General features: G+C 48.2%; 1 long non-coding RNA gene across 6 annotated transcripts in view; it reads right to left on the reverse strand.

Moving 5' to 3' along the window:
* LOC127053472 (uncharacterized) overlaps positions 1-7530 on the reverse strand; it is a 28233-nt gene extending 20703 nt beyond the window's left edge. For 2 of the 6 annotated variants that reach the window (XR_007775037.1, XR_007775032.1), the window contains exons 1-4: positions 7140-7528; positions 3252-7040; positions 2198-2474; positions 900-981 (exon numbers count right to left, since the gene is read on the reverse strand). This is a non-coding gene — a long non-coding RNA (uncharacterized LOC127053472). Of the gene's footprint in view, positions 1-899; positions 982-2197; positions 2475-3251; positions 7041-7139 lie in introns of all 6 variants that reach the window. The other 4 variants (XR_007775034.1, XR_007775033.1, XR_007775035.1 and 1 more) reach the window with 4 other exon arrangements.
* Positions 7531-15380: the final 7850 nt, after the last annotated feature.

Raw genomic sequence — 15380 nt, forward strand, 5'->3', positions numbered from 1 at the left:
TCTAGCTGTTACAATGGTAGCTGTCTCTGAGCCTGCTAATGCTTTCATGCTCACCAGGGGATGCACCAGTGTTAGTGCAGTGGGGACAGGTTTGCTAGCGCAGACCATACTCTTTCCAGGGTCAAAGTCACAGCTCCTTCAAAGCCAAAGGTGCATCAGGATTGATGATTTAGTTGGGAATTGGTCCTGCTTTGAGCAGGGGGTTGGACTAGATGACCTCCTGAGGTCCCTTCCAACTAGGGTGACCAGATGTCCTGATTTTATAGGGACAATCCCGATTTTTGGGTCTTTTTATTATATAGGCTCCTATTACCCCTCCACCCTCATTCCAATTTTTCACCTTTGCTGTCTGGTCACTTCCAACACTGAGATTCTATGATTCAGGATGATGCTGTTAAGGCATGTCTGTTTCATAACCAAAGGGACACAAGAGAGTGGCCAGCACTGACTACCTTCGAGTGTCCTAATCGGGTGGCTCGGGTACCCATTTTACAGCTGGGGGAACTAGAGGCAGCCTTTCAGCGTGAGATCAAATGAGAATCAAACCCATAGCCTTCAGGGTTGTAGTCATGTCTTAACCACTCAGGGTACGTCTATATATACAGCAGTTAAACACCCACCACTGGCACAGGTCAGCCGACCTGGGCTTGCGGGTCTCAGGCTGCAGGGCTGTAAAATTGTTGTATAGACATTCAGGCTCAGACTGGGCTCTGGAACTTGCATCCAGGGCGGGTCCCAGAGCCTGGCCTCCAGCCCAAGCCAGCTAACCCAGGCCAGCCACAACAGGGCCCCACATCTTTTATCCCAGTGTAAATGTGCCTCAGCCATAGCACCTCAGGTCTCTCCAGCCTGGGAGATAGCGGGAGAATGTGTATGTGCAGAAGTCATCCACGACGTACCTGTTCTGAGGGCACAGAGAAGCCTTCAGTCTGCAAAGCTCCTGATCGATCCATCCATCACTCTTCACCTGCACCCAATTTACTGAAAAGAAACCAAGCAAAGACGCTGTCAGTTTCTCTGGCATTTGAAATCCTCAGCAGTTCAGTCACCTTATCATGAGAGTGACTTTTGGAGGCTGTGACAGTCTATGCCCGGTCGAGACATTCTGTAACCTTTGCAACCTGTATTTATGCTTTTTAAGGATCTATTTCTCTGCTGTTCCTTCCTCTTCTATGTGTGTCGCACAGTTAAACCCTGCTGCATCCAAACAACCAGGGCCGGCTTTAAGAAGTGCGGGGCCCAATTCGAACAGTTTCGACGGGACCCTGACAGGGATGACTTAAAAAAACAACAACAACAAAAAACACCTGTAAAAAAACACGTGGGGATTGTACTCACCGGGCGGTGCTCTGAGTCTTCGGCGGCGGGTCCTTCACTTGCTCCAGATCTTTGACGGCACTGAAGGACCCGCTGCTGAAGACCCAGAGCAAGCGAAGGACCCGCCGCCGAAGTGCCACTGGAGACCTGAAGCGCCGCCAGGTGAGTAAAAATTAAAAAGGCGCCTCTAGCCGGGGAAGGGATTCTCACTGGGTGCGGGGCCCTCTTAGGCACGGGGCCTGATTCAGGGGAATTGGTGGAATTGGCCTAAAGCCGGCCCTGCAAACAACTAGCATCATGTGCTTGTTAATCAACCCACCGCCCAAGAAGTTACTGAATGCTCCAACAAAATGCTATTAACGCTTCAGACTTATAGAGCACCTTCCACCTACCCATCCCAGCATGCTTTGCAAACATCCATCTAGCCTCACAGCACCCCTGCGTGGTAGAGAAGTGAAGCTACTTCCCCCTGCCCTTTTACAGATAGGGAAACTGAGGCATGGAAAGGTGAGGTAACTTGCCCAAAGGAGTAGAGCTGGGAATAGAATTCAGACCCCCTGATTGCCCATCCAGCACCCTAACCACAAAACCAACTCTCCTTGCCAAAGACCAAAATTTTTGTTTGCCCAAGAGCAATGTGAAAAGCCCTTTAACAGCACAAAGCTATTGATGTAAGATAGGCCAGGAATGCCTGTTAGTCAAATGTCAGTGCTGGTTGTGTACCAGGAGCAATTATAGATCTGGACCTGTGTATATTTGGAAAGGACATGACCAAAAACACCCTGTCCTTTCAGGGCGACTCCTTGAGATCAAAGACAGAGGATGGTCTACTGACAGATGGTGCAAGCGGCTTGCAACAGGGCCAAGCAATGTCTCTTACCACCTTCAGCTTGCTAGGAGATTCAGACAAGCGTTGAAGCACGTGCCAGGTGATTTATGCACATATGTAAGCCCTTTTCTGAATAGGGATGCTTTCCTGACTCCAGCCCTTTGCCAGCTGAGCCACTATTCCACTCTCGGGATGGGTCCCACAGCCAGAACCTACGCCCTTCCTTCTCCTGCAACACAGCGGGCAGCCAGCGGGGGCGCTGCAGAGCAGTTGCCGTAGGACAGTAGTTGTTTTCTGCTCTTGGCTCACAGCTTTAACATTGCGGGGTCTGCCTTAGGGACACATTTTCTATTCTTAATCCAACACACTTTTTCCTAATACAGTCACTCCGCCACCCCACCCCAGGAGGTCACAAAATTGGCTCCAGGGTTTTTTTTTTTTAAATTAATGGAGATATCCTATCTCCTAAAACTGGAAGGGACCTTGAAAGGTCATTGAGTCCAGCCCCCTGCCTTCACTAGCAGGACCAAGTACTCATTTTGCCCCAGATCCCTAAGTGGCTCCCTCAAGGATTGAACTCTCAACTCTGGGTTTAGTAGACCAATGCTCAAACCACTGAGCTATCCCTCCCACCCTTGGGTGTCACCATTCTATAATGTCCACTGTATTAATCTGATTGATGCACTCTCTTCCTATATGAGGGATCAGACTGAAATCTACCCTTGGGTCAAGTGTTTCTAAGGTGCCCATCACCTTGGTATCTGACACCTGGAGCACAAGCATTTATTCATTAGCTATAGTCAGGGTGGCCAAATCATCATTCCCCAGTTGGGCCCCCTGCCACCACTAACACCTCTGAGCCCCACCCAGCCTCCCGCCAGACTTCCCCTCAGCCACCTGCCCCCATTTCCCTCCATTTCCCTTCAGTATCCTAAGACTTACATTCTCTCTCCCTACCCATTTTCCTGGTCCCCATCTGCCCCACACCCACATTTCTCTGGTCCCCCCTTTACCTCCTGCATTGCCTCGCAGTCTGCCCCTCCGGTCCCCAGATTTCCCACACATCCCCTCAGTCTACCCTGCCGTCCCCAAATCCTTTGCAAACCTTCCCACAAGGCTGCTCCCAGTCTCCCTCGCATTTCCCTTGCCAGTTTTCTAACCACTGAACCCAGAGGGCAGCCTGGCTTCAGTCCCATTGGGAGATAATGGGAGATGGCAGCCATCTTGAGTAGGAGCAGTTTGCGTCCACAGGCCTGAGGAGAAATGGTAGCCATCTCCGCCGAGGGCAGCTTGCCATCATTTTGGATAAGAGCAAAAATCCACACAAAAGGCTGGGTTAGAGCTCAGCTAAAAAACAACCTCCTCTCGGAGAGAGAGCATGTGGAATTAACTTCGGCGGAGCCCGGGGGACTCCCCTGTACTTGACTGTATGGGACAGGCTTAGTCAGGTCTTTGGGAGACGTACTATTGTATCCTCCCTGCAACCTGAAGCCAACAGCCGATGGTCAAAGTACATGCGGATCCTAACAGCACAAGGAAAGATTCCCTCAACGCTTCTACTGACAAACAAAAGCCAGATGGGGCCCTTTGTGGGTCGCGTCTCGCAGATCATTGAGTGCTGCCCATTGGTGCTCTCCAGAGGACAGAATCCTGAACGCTGGCAGGAAAGCCAAAGACACACTGGTTTCTAAACAGCTGGCTTTGCAAGTGGCCTTGTAGACTCCCTTGTTGGCTGCTTCAGCAGAACGGCCAAGGACTGAATGGAGACCGAATGCAAGGAGCGACTGGAATTCTGACGCAGAATTTCCTAGCGTGGGTGTGGGTTTGGTCCCCTAACAGCCGAATAAGATAGCTTTCCTCCTGTAATCACTTCATCCAGGTCAGGCCCTGGGGGCTCTGAGTCAGGCACGTCAGATACCAAATCCGCATATCGCAGCAGGGTGTGTGACATGCTGGCTATTTTGCTGGGGCGTGATTTACTAAGGGGAAAACACATGACCATCGGAAGCCACAAAATGGTCCCATTGTTCTCAGCTGCCTTTTAAAAATCATCCACAGGTTAACCCAGCCATTAAATACCAAACACTCCGCTAACGGACCAGAAAAGTGACAAACGGGCCCGAACTGGAACACTGGAACCTTGTGGAATTTGAATCTGGGTCCATCTTGTGCAGTCAGCCCCATTCACCATCACAGGACACCTCAAAACCTGGATCCAAACACGTTGCGAGTCACAGATCGGGGTCATCTCTAGGAGCAAACATCTCTCATTTTAAATAGGTCCCAACCAGGAGCAGGGTGCTGTACAACACATGCAGCGACACAAAGCACACAAGTGACATATGAAGGGCGGTAAGATGGTGATACAAGATGGGCCACGTGTGTAATTTTCTTTTAGGGTGTGTCACTTAGCCCCATCTCCCCGCAATGGAGCCATGATGAATGGGCTGGTGTCCTAGGAAGAGGTGGTCCTAGGCACCGACTCTGTGGATGCTCTGGGGCTGAAGCACCCACAGAAAAATTGCTTGGGGGAAGGCAGAGAGCAGTGAGCAGCTGGCATTCAGGGGCCTTGGAGAGAGGGTGGAGCAGGGGCAGGAAGAGGTGGAGCAAGGGCGTGGCCTTGGGGAGGGGTGGAGTGGGGCAGGGCTTTGGGGCAGTGCAGGGAGCAGAGCACCCCTGGGGAAGGTAAAACTCAGCGCCTATGGCGGATGGGTCTTGAGATAGGGTTTGAAGGCGACGTACAGCTGACGTCTGGAGCAGTGCTCTGTGTATAAAAGGCAGCAGAGAAAAATGGGGTGATACAACTGTGATGAACTGATGGACAGGCAGGCTTGTAGTTGCTGTCTGAGATGCATAGGGCCAAAGGCATCATTTCAGATTTGCGCTCATAGGTACTTCTCTTGCCCCTATGACTGTCATACTGGTGCATCTCACAATCTTTACTGTAGCTAGACTCACGGCATCGCAGTGAGGGAGGGCTGTGTCCTCATCTGCGTTGGACAGGCGGAGAACCAAGACGCAACCAGACTAAGGCTCAAATCCTCAAAGGTATCGCAGTTCCTGCTTAATGGAAGTTAGAAGCCTAAATACATCTGTGGAGCTGAGCTTAAGTCACTTGCCCCCAATCACACAAGAAGTCAGGTGTGGGGCCAGGAACCAAACCCTGGTCACCTGAGTCCTATGTTAGCGCCCCAACCATTGACCCAGACTTTCTCTTCTGAAAGCAAAAATGCAGAAAGAAGGAAAATTCTTGTGGTTTTAATTTAAAAAAGTCTCACTTTAGATAAAGTTCCAGTGATAGTTTATAAAGGGTTAATATTAGATGTTTTAATAGATGGTTGATCAAATAGAGTCCAGACAACAGGTGTCTTATTGTCAATTCTCCATCAATACACTTCTCATCCTCCATGACACATCATGTGCATGGACGTGACACGCTTATCACCTCTGTGAATTGTGTATTAACTCTTTACAAGCCATTTATGAATGGAACCTTGACAGCAAATGTGATAAAAATACAAGGGTCAACGTTTAAAGAGAGTCTGGGCGGATGGGCAGTTGGGACTTTCCCTATGGAAATCTCTGTCTCGCTGTCTCTCATCAGGAAACGTGTGTCTCATCATCCATGCCCGTGTTAACCACCTGCAGTCTAGCCATGTCAGGTCCCTCAAAGCGAGGAGTCATTGCACCGGTTGGAAGCCAGACAACGCCAAACGGAAATCAAACACACGTTTTTAACCACTGGAACAAACTACCAAGGGAAGTGCTGGATTTATCACCTCCTGAAGTCTTCTTCTCAAGACTTTCTGGACCATATGCTTGAGTCAAACATCATTTATTGGGCTGAAACACAGGTGTGACTGGATGAAATTCTCTAGTCTGTGCTATACAGAAGGTCAGACTAGATGATCACAACGGTCCCTTCCGACCTTAAATGCTATGACTCTCTGAAAACATCCTCTGCCACTGTTTTGAAGTCTGTCGGGTGCCTCCCTAAAGCCCTCTTGTCGAGTTTCATCTTGTTATTTGCAACCCAATTTCCAATCAAAGCACCCTGCTGGCTCCTTTGAAGGCAATGACTGGAATTCCCATTGCTGATCACGTTCTCAGTGCCTCTTGTTCCCGCTCCATTGCCCATAAATCATCAAGGCAGCCTCCCATGCATCAGAGAAGACCAAGCAGCGACTCGTTGGCTGGCTCAGAGGCCTAGGACGGAGCTATTTGCCAGGCGTCTACGAATTCGTTCTGGTTTTGATTATTTTCCTTTTGCTCTTTAAAGGACTCTCAAGGTATTATTCATATTAAAACAAGTCTTCTCCCAGCTCATTTCATGGGAAATGCTGGACTGGATCAGCCCCAGGGTCCATGTAGTCCAGTGGCCTGGCTCTGGCTGGAGTCAGCGATGTTTCACGGGAAAGTGAAAGGATTTCTGACGCACACAATTATGGAAGAAACTGCTCATAGGAGAAGGTTCATCCAAACCCCAACCAATTAATGACTGGTTTAGGCTCTGCTGTAGGAGGGTTCAATATCCCTGTTATTCATTTTAATCCAGTCTGGTTAATCTCATTCTCCAGATAAAAAGATTATTCGCTTCAGAACCCTAGCAAGCTCTTGACTTCAGCATCCAGTAGCAATGAGTTCCACAGGTCAGCTGTAAGATTTCCCCATACTCATTTGCTAGGGTTGCCCACGAGGACTGAATTACATGCTTTGGATTGTTATTGTAGAATCTCTCACAAGCACTGGGTTTTACACAACTGTTTGTTGTACAGTGGCTCACAAATGCACAGTTGAGCACGCAGTGTGTCATTGGAAGGTGTTTCATTTGGGCTAGGCCTGCACACTCCAGGGTGTTATCAGCAGGTCACTCCTGCGTACTGGGCTGCTGGCCCTGGGGTACAGGAGGAAAAAAAATGGTTTTAGTTTTCTAAAAACCACCAGCTACATTAAATTTGCAAACTAATCTAAGAACAAATATGAAGCACGTTACCATTTAAAGTGCCCGCTCCAGCTCAGAAATAGCTCACCCCAAAGATGTCTTTGTGAACCCTGGCACTTCTCCTCCAATTTGTATTTGCAGAATTTTTTTGTCCGTGTGTTGATTAGCGTTTTCCTCCATCACGAGGTGTCCTGACTCCGAGCTGCCCTTCCAAGCCGTCGTCCAGAAGGCAAGTGGAGATAAAGCAGGAGCAATTGGAACGGCCTTTGAGTTTCAGTTTGTGTGTGGCAGTGGAGGGGGTGGGGTGAGGCTTAATTAGCTGCCGTTTGTCTGAAAAAAAAATGTCAGGCACTACATGAATGCCGAGGAGTGTAACAAACACGCACACTGTTCGCTTGGAACGTCATTGCAGGAAGGGGGCTGGAACACCAATCGTCTTGTTCCAAAATCCCAAGCTACTGCTATTTGAGCCATAGGAAAATCTCCATGAATGTCTACCAGTACGGAACTTACGAGATACAGCTGAGTAAAAAAAGATATATATATAAAAATAAATGGAAATATACCTAGCTCATAGAACTGGAAGGGACTTTGAAAGGTCATTGAGTCCAGCCCCCTGCCTTCACTAGCAGGACCAAGTACTGATTTTTGCCCCAGATCCTTAAGTGGCCCCCTCAAGGATTGGACTCACAACCCTGGCTTTAGCAGGCCAGTGCTCAAACCACTGAACTATCCCTCCCACTTGTACCCAGCAACAAGCTGTGCCACAGATGCAAGTGCATTATCATGTTATCTTAACTATTGTTAGGACAATTCCCCTTTATAAACTGGTTGTCGGCTAAATCTACAGGAGCGAGTTGGGCAAAGGAGGGAGCATGTGCCAGGAGAGAACCAAAGTTTTTATCAGGTGTCCTGGACGCTGAGAGATTATGGGAAGAACGATATACCACAATTCCCCTTAGTCTGGGTCTGAGATCTGGGCAAGGGGTTTTCATGAGAAGAATTCCTTGTCCCTCACCATGTGCAGTGGAACTGCTGAATTTAACGGCCGCTCCCCCGAATCCTCTGGTTTGCTGTGCAGCTCCCACCAGGACAATGAGATTTCGCCTTTAACCGTTTATTTTCATTGCTGGTTGTGCTTAGTAGCAGTGATGTATTGGCCCAAAAGCCCCAGCAGGCACCGAGCAGCTCCAGCTTCACCGAACAACATATCTCGGCCCTGACCTGAAGGGACCAGCTCCAAGGAGGAGAAAATAGTTTTCTGCTTGGTAGATCTGCTTGAAAGTGACAAGGCTGGCACAAGCAGGAGAAGGTGATGAGGACAGCTGCTCACTAGGACCTGGACTGAGGAACGACCAGCCACCTTCCCACAAAATACTCTGATTTAGTCTATTGAAATAAACAGATTCCCCCCCCCCCGCCCCCGTTTGAGTAGGGACCAACAAGAGATGTTTGCAGCTATTAGTTTCTCTCTAAAGTATGAAATACACTTGGGTCTCAGCAGTGTATTAAGCCGTGAGTTGTAAAGTTTTCAGAGCAGTAATCATGCTAATGGGGCTCACGACTGCTCTAAAAATAGATAAAATGGTGGCAATTGAAGTGCACTGGGATACGGCATGCAATGCCTCTGGATGATATCACATCTATTAGTACAGCGCGATGAACTCTACGCTACACGTCGCAACCTGTGGAGTGGGAGGGTTTTCTTCCTGCCGGTGAGGCGGACAAGGTAGATGAGATCAGAGAAATTTGAGAGAGAAAAACAAAAATCTACCAGTTCACCATCTGCACCCTCTCTCCGTTGGGTCAGGATTGTTCCCTCTGGTTCAGAGGCAGTGTCATCTCCGCTAGACAGAGACTCGGGAGACCAGGGTGCTATGCCGAGCTGTGCAAACATTGACCTTCAACCTTTCTTCTGCCGCTCCTTTCCTTGTCTTGCACAGAGCAGGCCTCTAGCAGTATAAATAATCACACAGTCTCTTCTCCGGTGCTTTGATCAGTCTACGTTTAAATGACTCAAGCCGCCTGCTTTAGGCAGCTGTTCAGCAGCCTAAGAGATCTCACTGCTAGGAATTATCCCTAAGCGTCACCCTTCATTTTCCATTTTGTTCCTCTTGTTCCCTTTGAGCCGCCTTTGGACCAATTCTTGGCCGGGATGTTCAGACTGTATTGGCAGAGCCGTTTCTACGTCACGCTCCCGTATACACCTGCTCTCACCCACTCACCTTTTGGCCTCGGCGTCCGCCCCAAGGTGAATGATTTGTGGTTAGGGTGTGGTAAGCTTGAGAAAGTGAGAGTTATGGGAAAGCAAATTACAAATACTGTTCCCACACGGCGAAAAGATGATCACCTCTTTTGGAAAACGGTTGCAGCACAAACAGCTGCCGTTTGAAATCCGAGGCAGTCAGCGTTGTCCTCGGGCACAGATGGAATGGGACAAGGAGGACATGTTATCTTCTACTGGGCCACCCCCACTTGACTTACCGGAAACTGTAGCATAAACAGACACAAGCGTTTTCACCCCCATATCTTCTAAGCCGGGGGTTCTCACACTGGAGGATATGAGGTTATTATGGGAGAGTCGCAAGCTTTCAGCCCCCATGCATGCCGGGGCTCCAGCTGTCAACCATGCATAGGGCTGACAGCCGGAACCCTTCAGAGCTGGGCAGCTGGAGAGCAGCGACTGCTGGTCAGCTCTGAACGCAGCGCTGCCCTAGCAGCAGCACAGAAGTAAGTGTGGCCTGGTATGGGGGGATCATCACTTTTGGGGGGCGGTCCTCACAGCCTGACGTATTTTCAAAATGGGGTCCCAGCAAAAAAAGTTTGAGAGCCCCCGTTCAAAGAATAGTAAGAGAGGAAGCTGCACAGGTTAACAGATAGTGCACTGAGCTGGGACTCTGGAGACCTGGGTTTGGTTTCTGGTTCTGTACCCTTGGGTGAGTCATTTCCCTCTCCATGCCTCTGCCTAGCTTGGAATCCCTTCAGACACAGAGACCATCGCTCATGACAAATGTACAGTCCTAGCACAACAGGGCCTCTAAGAGCTACTGTCGAACACATTCATAATATAAACAAAACCACTTTCCCCCTCTTTATATTACAGCTTCTACCTTTGGTAGCACCGAGCGCTGCCCTGGTGCACAAATATGCATCCAAGTTTATTTTGTGTCAACAGGGCCTTTGAGGCCGAGTGTCTCAGTTTGGTTGGAAAAAAAAACTGGTTTTGATTTCATAAAAGCTATGAGTGTTTGTGAATCACTTTTTACTTTACTTTTGCAAGTAAAAAGTTCCATGAAATCTACAACGAGGCCCTTAACAATGGACGGCGGGCACACGCCTTCTCACTTTGCTGCATGCATGCTGCTTAGATCGTGGAGTGACAAACTCCCCTGATCAAAGGCCCCTACATTTCAGATAGTAAGATCTGCAAATGTATTTCCTCTTTTGTTTTTAAAGCTAAGAAATCAGATGCAAAATACTGTATTAACGGAACGCCACCAGCTGCACAATTAAAACGAGAAATTTATTCTGGAAAGACCAAAGATAATTCATAAGCTGACAGATTTTAAGGCCAGACAGGATCATTAAATCATCTAGTCCAGCGATAGTCCATAGGCAGACTGTGGGCAGTCCAGACCACCAGACACTTTTGAACGGATCTCAAAATCTTTTTATTCACTTATTATCATCATGATTGTTCTTTGTTAATTATTCTTTTCTCCAGAGTCTGGACTTTGACTAAAAAATAATTAACTACCCTGATCTCCCGCATAACACAGGCACAAGAATTTAACTGAATCACCCCTGACTTGAGTCCAATAACTTGGGTTTGACTCAAGCATAGATTTCGGAAAGGCATCCAGTCTGATCTCTCTGAAGGAAAATCCACCCCTGCAATGGTAAATCACCTATATCTAGGAAGCAATTTTATTTGTTTTACTCATTAACTGGGTAAAATAGATTCACAGATTCATCTACTACCAGTGAGTTTGTTAAATCAGCTGCAGTAACTCATGAAAGGAGATGTCAGATAAGAAACAAAGCTAACGCTATTTGGCATTTCTGTAGCGTCAAAGGCTCACAAAGTGTTTTACAACAAAGACACATAAGAATAGCCTCACCCACCTCTGAAATGCAGCCAGCTCTAGGGTGGACCATTGCAGCGGTTTCAAAGCACACAGACACCACAGGTTAGGACACTCGGTATTGTATATAACACGGCTACCCCTCTGATACTATTCTCCGGTGACTAGTGCTGGATGAATTTGAGAGAGAAACAATAGTGAGCTCTTATATTGGATCGTCTATCCGGAAAGCTCAAAGAGCTTTAAAGCGGGTAAAGAAGAAAGAGAAACAAAGGATACAGAAAAACAAGGGGACCTGCTCAAAGTCACCGAGCAAGTCAGTGGTAAAACCCAGGTCTCTCGTTTCCCAGTTCAGTATCTTCTCTGCTGCCTCTAGGTTTAATGCTGCTTAAAGGCCCAAATCAAAGTCCTGGATCCAAAGAGCCTCAAAAGTTTGGTGAAATATTAATCTCCCCACTCAGACTACCCTGGAAGAATGGTGAATTTGGCCTCTGGCTATCAACATGGCAATATGGACCATGTGTAGACTTGGCAGAATTGTTTTAAACATTAGGACCAATAATATTGATGGTTAGTTTGAAGCATTTTTTTTCAATTTTTATCGATTTAAATGTTCACGGTTGTGGGCAATTATGGGGGAGTCAGACACCAGGGCAGATCAGGCAATAATTATTCCATGACAATTATGCCTTTGAGCAGGGGGGTGGACTAGATGACTACCTGAGGTCCCTTCCAGCCCTGATATTCTATGATTCTATGACAGCAGAAACTGATTTCAAAAAGGGAAAGCTTCAGAACCATTACAGCACAAATCGCCGCCACCACATGTCAAAATATACAAAGTAAATATCCTTAAATCAAACTCTGCTAAGTTCTCAAGCAGCAGTTCTCTTACTTTGCATCTCTCTATATTTCGATTATTATCGATGGAAATATTTTTTGTCAGTTTTTGCATGGGCGGTGAAATCGATGTTTACCAATAAAAATCCAAGCCTATGTGTATGCAACACCTGCGGAGGGTGAGAGAGGAGCGTGTCTGGTGAACTAACCCCAAGGTCAGTGAAGTATTACATTTTTCGTATGAAGTATCAGAGGGGGAGTCGTGTTAGTCTGGATCTGTAAAAGCTTTTACAGATCCAGACTAACACGGCTACCCCTCTGATACTTGACACCATGCAAGGCACTGCATTTAGCCGCATGGAATGGAAATCCATCAACCTCATGAAGAAACTTGCAAAAGCACAGACTAATACGTCTGTTAGTCTATAAGGTGCCACCGGACATTTTTCGTATGGTATCTTTAGACAAATTCTGAACAGCAATACACTAACTAAGGGCTAGTTCAGGGGCATATCCCTTCATAGCATATGACAGCTGAGCCGTGATACTATCAACCCCCAAAAGCTACTATTGGTCAGAAGTTTGGAACACACAATGAGAATCCCTTGACTGACAAGCCCTTCTGACCAATCATTTCCAGAACTCAGACTATAGCCACTAAATTGTTTATTTTTTCATTGTGGAAAATAAGCATATCAAGAGAAGAAAACAATGCAATTTACTCAAGGGGCAGCATGGCCTCATGGCCTATGCCAGGGGCACTGGGCCTGTGGAAGGCCTGGGTTCTAATCCCACTGCTGCCTCTCACTCCTGCAACCTCAGCCAACACTGTGCCAGAGGAGCTTTCTAAACGTAACCCATGCTCCCACGACCAGTCAAGCTGCAGGATTCATCAAGACTTATGCAGCGAAAGAGGCAGCATCCGGTATATTTCAATCCACACTTGGTGAAACTCACCCTGATCTGCCTCCAGCCCAAAAGCCAGGCAGCAGTTGCTGCTGCCTGCCTGCTTTCCATTTCTCTCTTCCTTAGGCTACTGATATGGGCGAGATGAGCAGGTGCCTGACCCTGTTTTCATAACAGTCTAATCAATTCAAACTACTGTCCTCACCCAAGCTGGGACCTTTCAGGAGTGGATCAATTACAAGTCAAGTTAAATCGTTAATCATCTGTGTTTGCATGTGCTCAGCGGCAGGCTATATGCTGGGATGGGTAGGGAGGCATGGTTAAGGAGATGGGCTCCTGTTTCATGAGGCGTGCAAAGCTCTGGGATTTGGTGCTGTCAAAAATGGAATTAATATAATCATTTTGTTCATTATTATTAGCAGCATTTCTGGCTCAGTATCACGCAGTGGATACTCACAGGGCACGGGCGATTGGAATAGAGAGCTCCCAGGGGTGGGGGCCATGCTGGAACGTGCCACATTTCAGTCTCGTATAAAGTGAGATCCCCCAAATTATCAAATGCAACGCTCGAGAGTATTAAGGGCGAATAATCCTGATTGCCATTGCATAAACCTCGGCTGGGATGCCACCTTCAGTTCTGGCTGCCTCACCTCAAAAAGAATAGAGCAGAAAGCAAAAGGCTATTAAAATTACTAAGGGGCTCAGAAATGTTTCCATCAGAGCAGAGAGTGAAAAGATTAGGTTAGTGTGACAAATAATGAATGGGAGAGAGAGAAGGCTCCTCTTCAGTCCCTCGTCAGGTTAGAAACAAGGAGACAGACAGCCAGTTACATTAAAAGGTAACACATGTAAAAGACAGCACACTGTGAGCCTGTGGAACTCACTGCCACAAGAAGGCAATAATATAGTATTGGATTAAGACTGCTGAGATGCGCAGGAATCACTGGGTGAAAATCTCTGGCCTTCAGTACACCAGAGGTGAGAGAGTGGGTAAACACAATGGTCGCTTCTGGCCTCACAATCAATGTTCAGGGATACCAAGAATAGCTCTGGTTACACTAGCTGGAATAAAAACATAAAATAAATACAAACTTCATGCTTCAGGGCACAAAATAAGCCCTGGCTGGCAGGAGTAAGGAAGGCAGGTGCTTTCCCAGACTGCATAACCCTCCATTGGGGTGCTCGCACACTTCCTCTCGTTCCATAGCACTACTGGGGACAGGACACTGGACTCTGATCCACGAGCTGCACTGGGGGCCTGACGTTCACTCAAATCTCTCTGGCTGGTGTTCGCTCTTTTCTTCTCTCCTTGGTTTCCTGCCCTGCCGCCTGTGCATGGCCAGCTGGCTGGAGAAGGGCTGCACTGGTTGGAGCGTGGCTCTGGCAAAGCCGGCGTTTGACGCTATCCAGCACTGCACCCAGGGCTAGCAGGTCACTAGGGAAGATGCACTGCAGGGGAGGGAAACCAGCATGCAGTAAGAAAAGAATGCAAGCAGGCCCGGGGCAAGCAGTGCGGCCTAGTGGCCAGGCTGCGTGCAGTGCAGTCTAGAAACCCCATACTGAGCAGCGGCAGAAGCGGGAGGGGAGCCTCTCCTGCCTACAGGCAAGCAGCCTGGCCACACCCCTGTGCAGCTGCCAGTCATGGAGGCAGGCACTCACAGGGGCAGCCAATGGGGGAAAACAAGGCCTGCTATAAAAGGAGAGGGCTCAAAGCCAGAAGAGATGCAGAAAGGCCTGGGAGAGCAAAGGGGTAACACTCCAGCACCAGGCTGCCTCCAGAAACAGCCCAAGGGGACTGACACACACCACTAGGCCTAATTAGGGGCCTGGGCCAAGAACTGTCCTGACCAGGGGCTTACCAGAGAAAGCCAGTCGGGGGCAATAGATACCCCCTGAAAGACCACATCAAGGACCAGTGTCACTGCTGAATTAGGCCTCAGGAGACCTGGGGTTGTAGTTCTAGCTGTGCACCCTTGAGCAAGACACATCTTCTGTGCCTCATTTTCCCTGTCAACTTTTGTCTGTCTAGTTGATTTTGCTTGGAAGCTCTTTGGGGCAGAGACCCTGGATCACACTCTGTGTGATGCACCTAGCCCAATGGGTCCCTGGAACTCTTTTGGGATTTCGACGCCCTCCTTTAACACAAACCATCATCCGCTCAAGTGCCAAGTTCAAACCGCAAGGCCTGCTGATGCTCCTGGCTGGATTTTCAAGAGAATTTGGCATCCACTGTGCAGAGCTATTCTGCAAATCTAACCGTATACTCTGGTGCTCTTGAAAGGCGGGTGCCTAGTGTGGGTGTCAAGCTCAACCAAACATCCTGGTCGATGTGTGTCTGTTCTGTTCAGAGCAAGGTGGGAATTTCCCTTACTTCCAGGCCAGGGATGGAATGGACCAGAGAACCTGAAATCAAGGAGGGGGGAATCTCTCCCATGTGACACACTCTCTGTCAAGGCTTCAG

This window comes from Gopherus flavomarginatus, chromosome 6 (assembly GCF_025201925.1).
Source record: "Gopherus flavomarginatus isolate rGopFla2 chromosome 6, rGopFla2.mat.asm, whole genome shotgun sequence".
Classification (NCBI taxonomy): domain Eukaryota; kingdom Metazoa; phylum Chordata; order Testudines; family Testudinidae; genus Gopherus; species Gopherus flavomarginatus.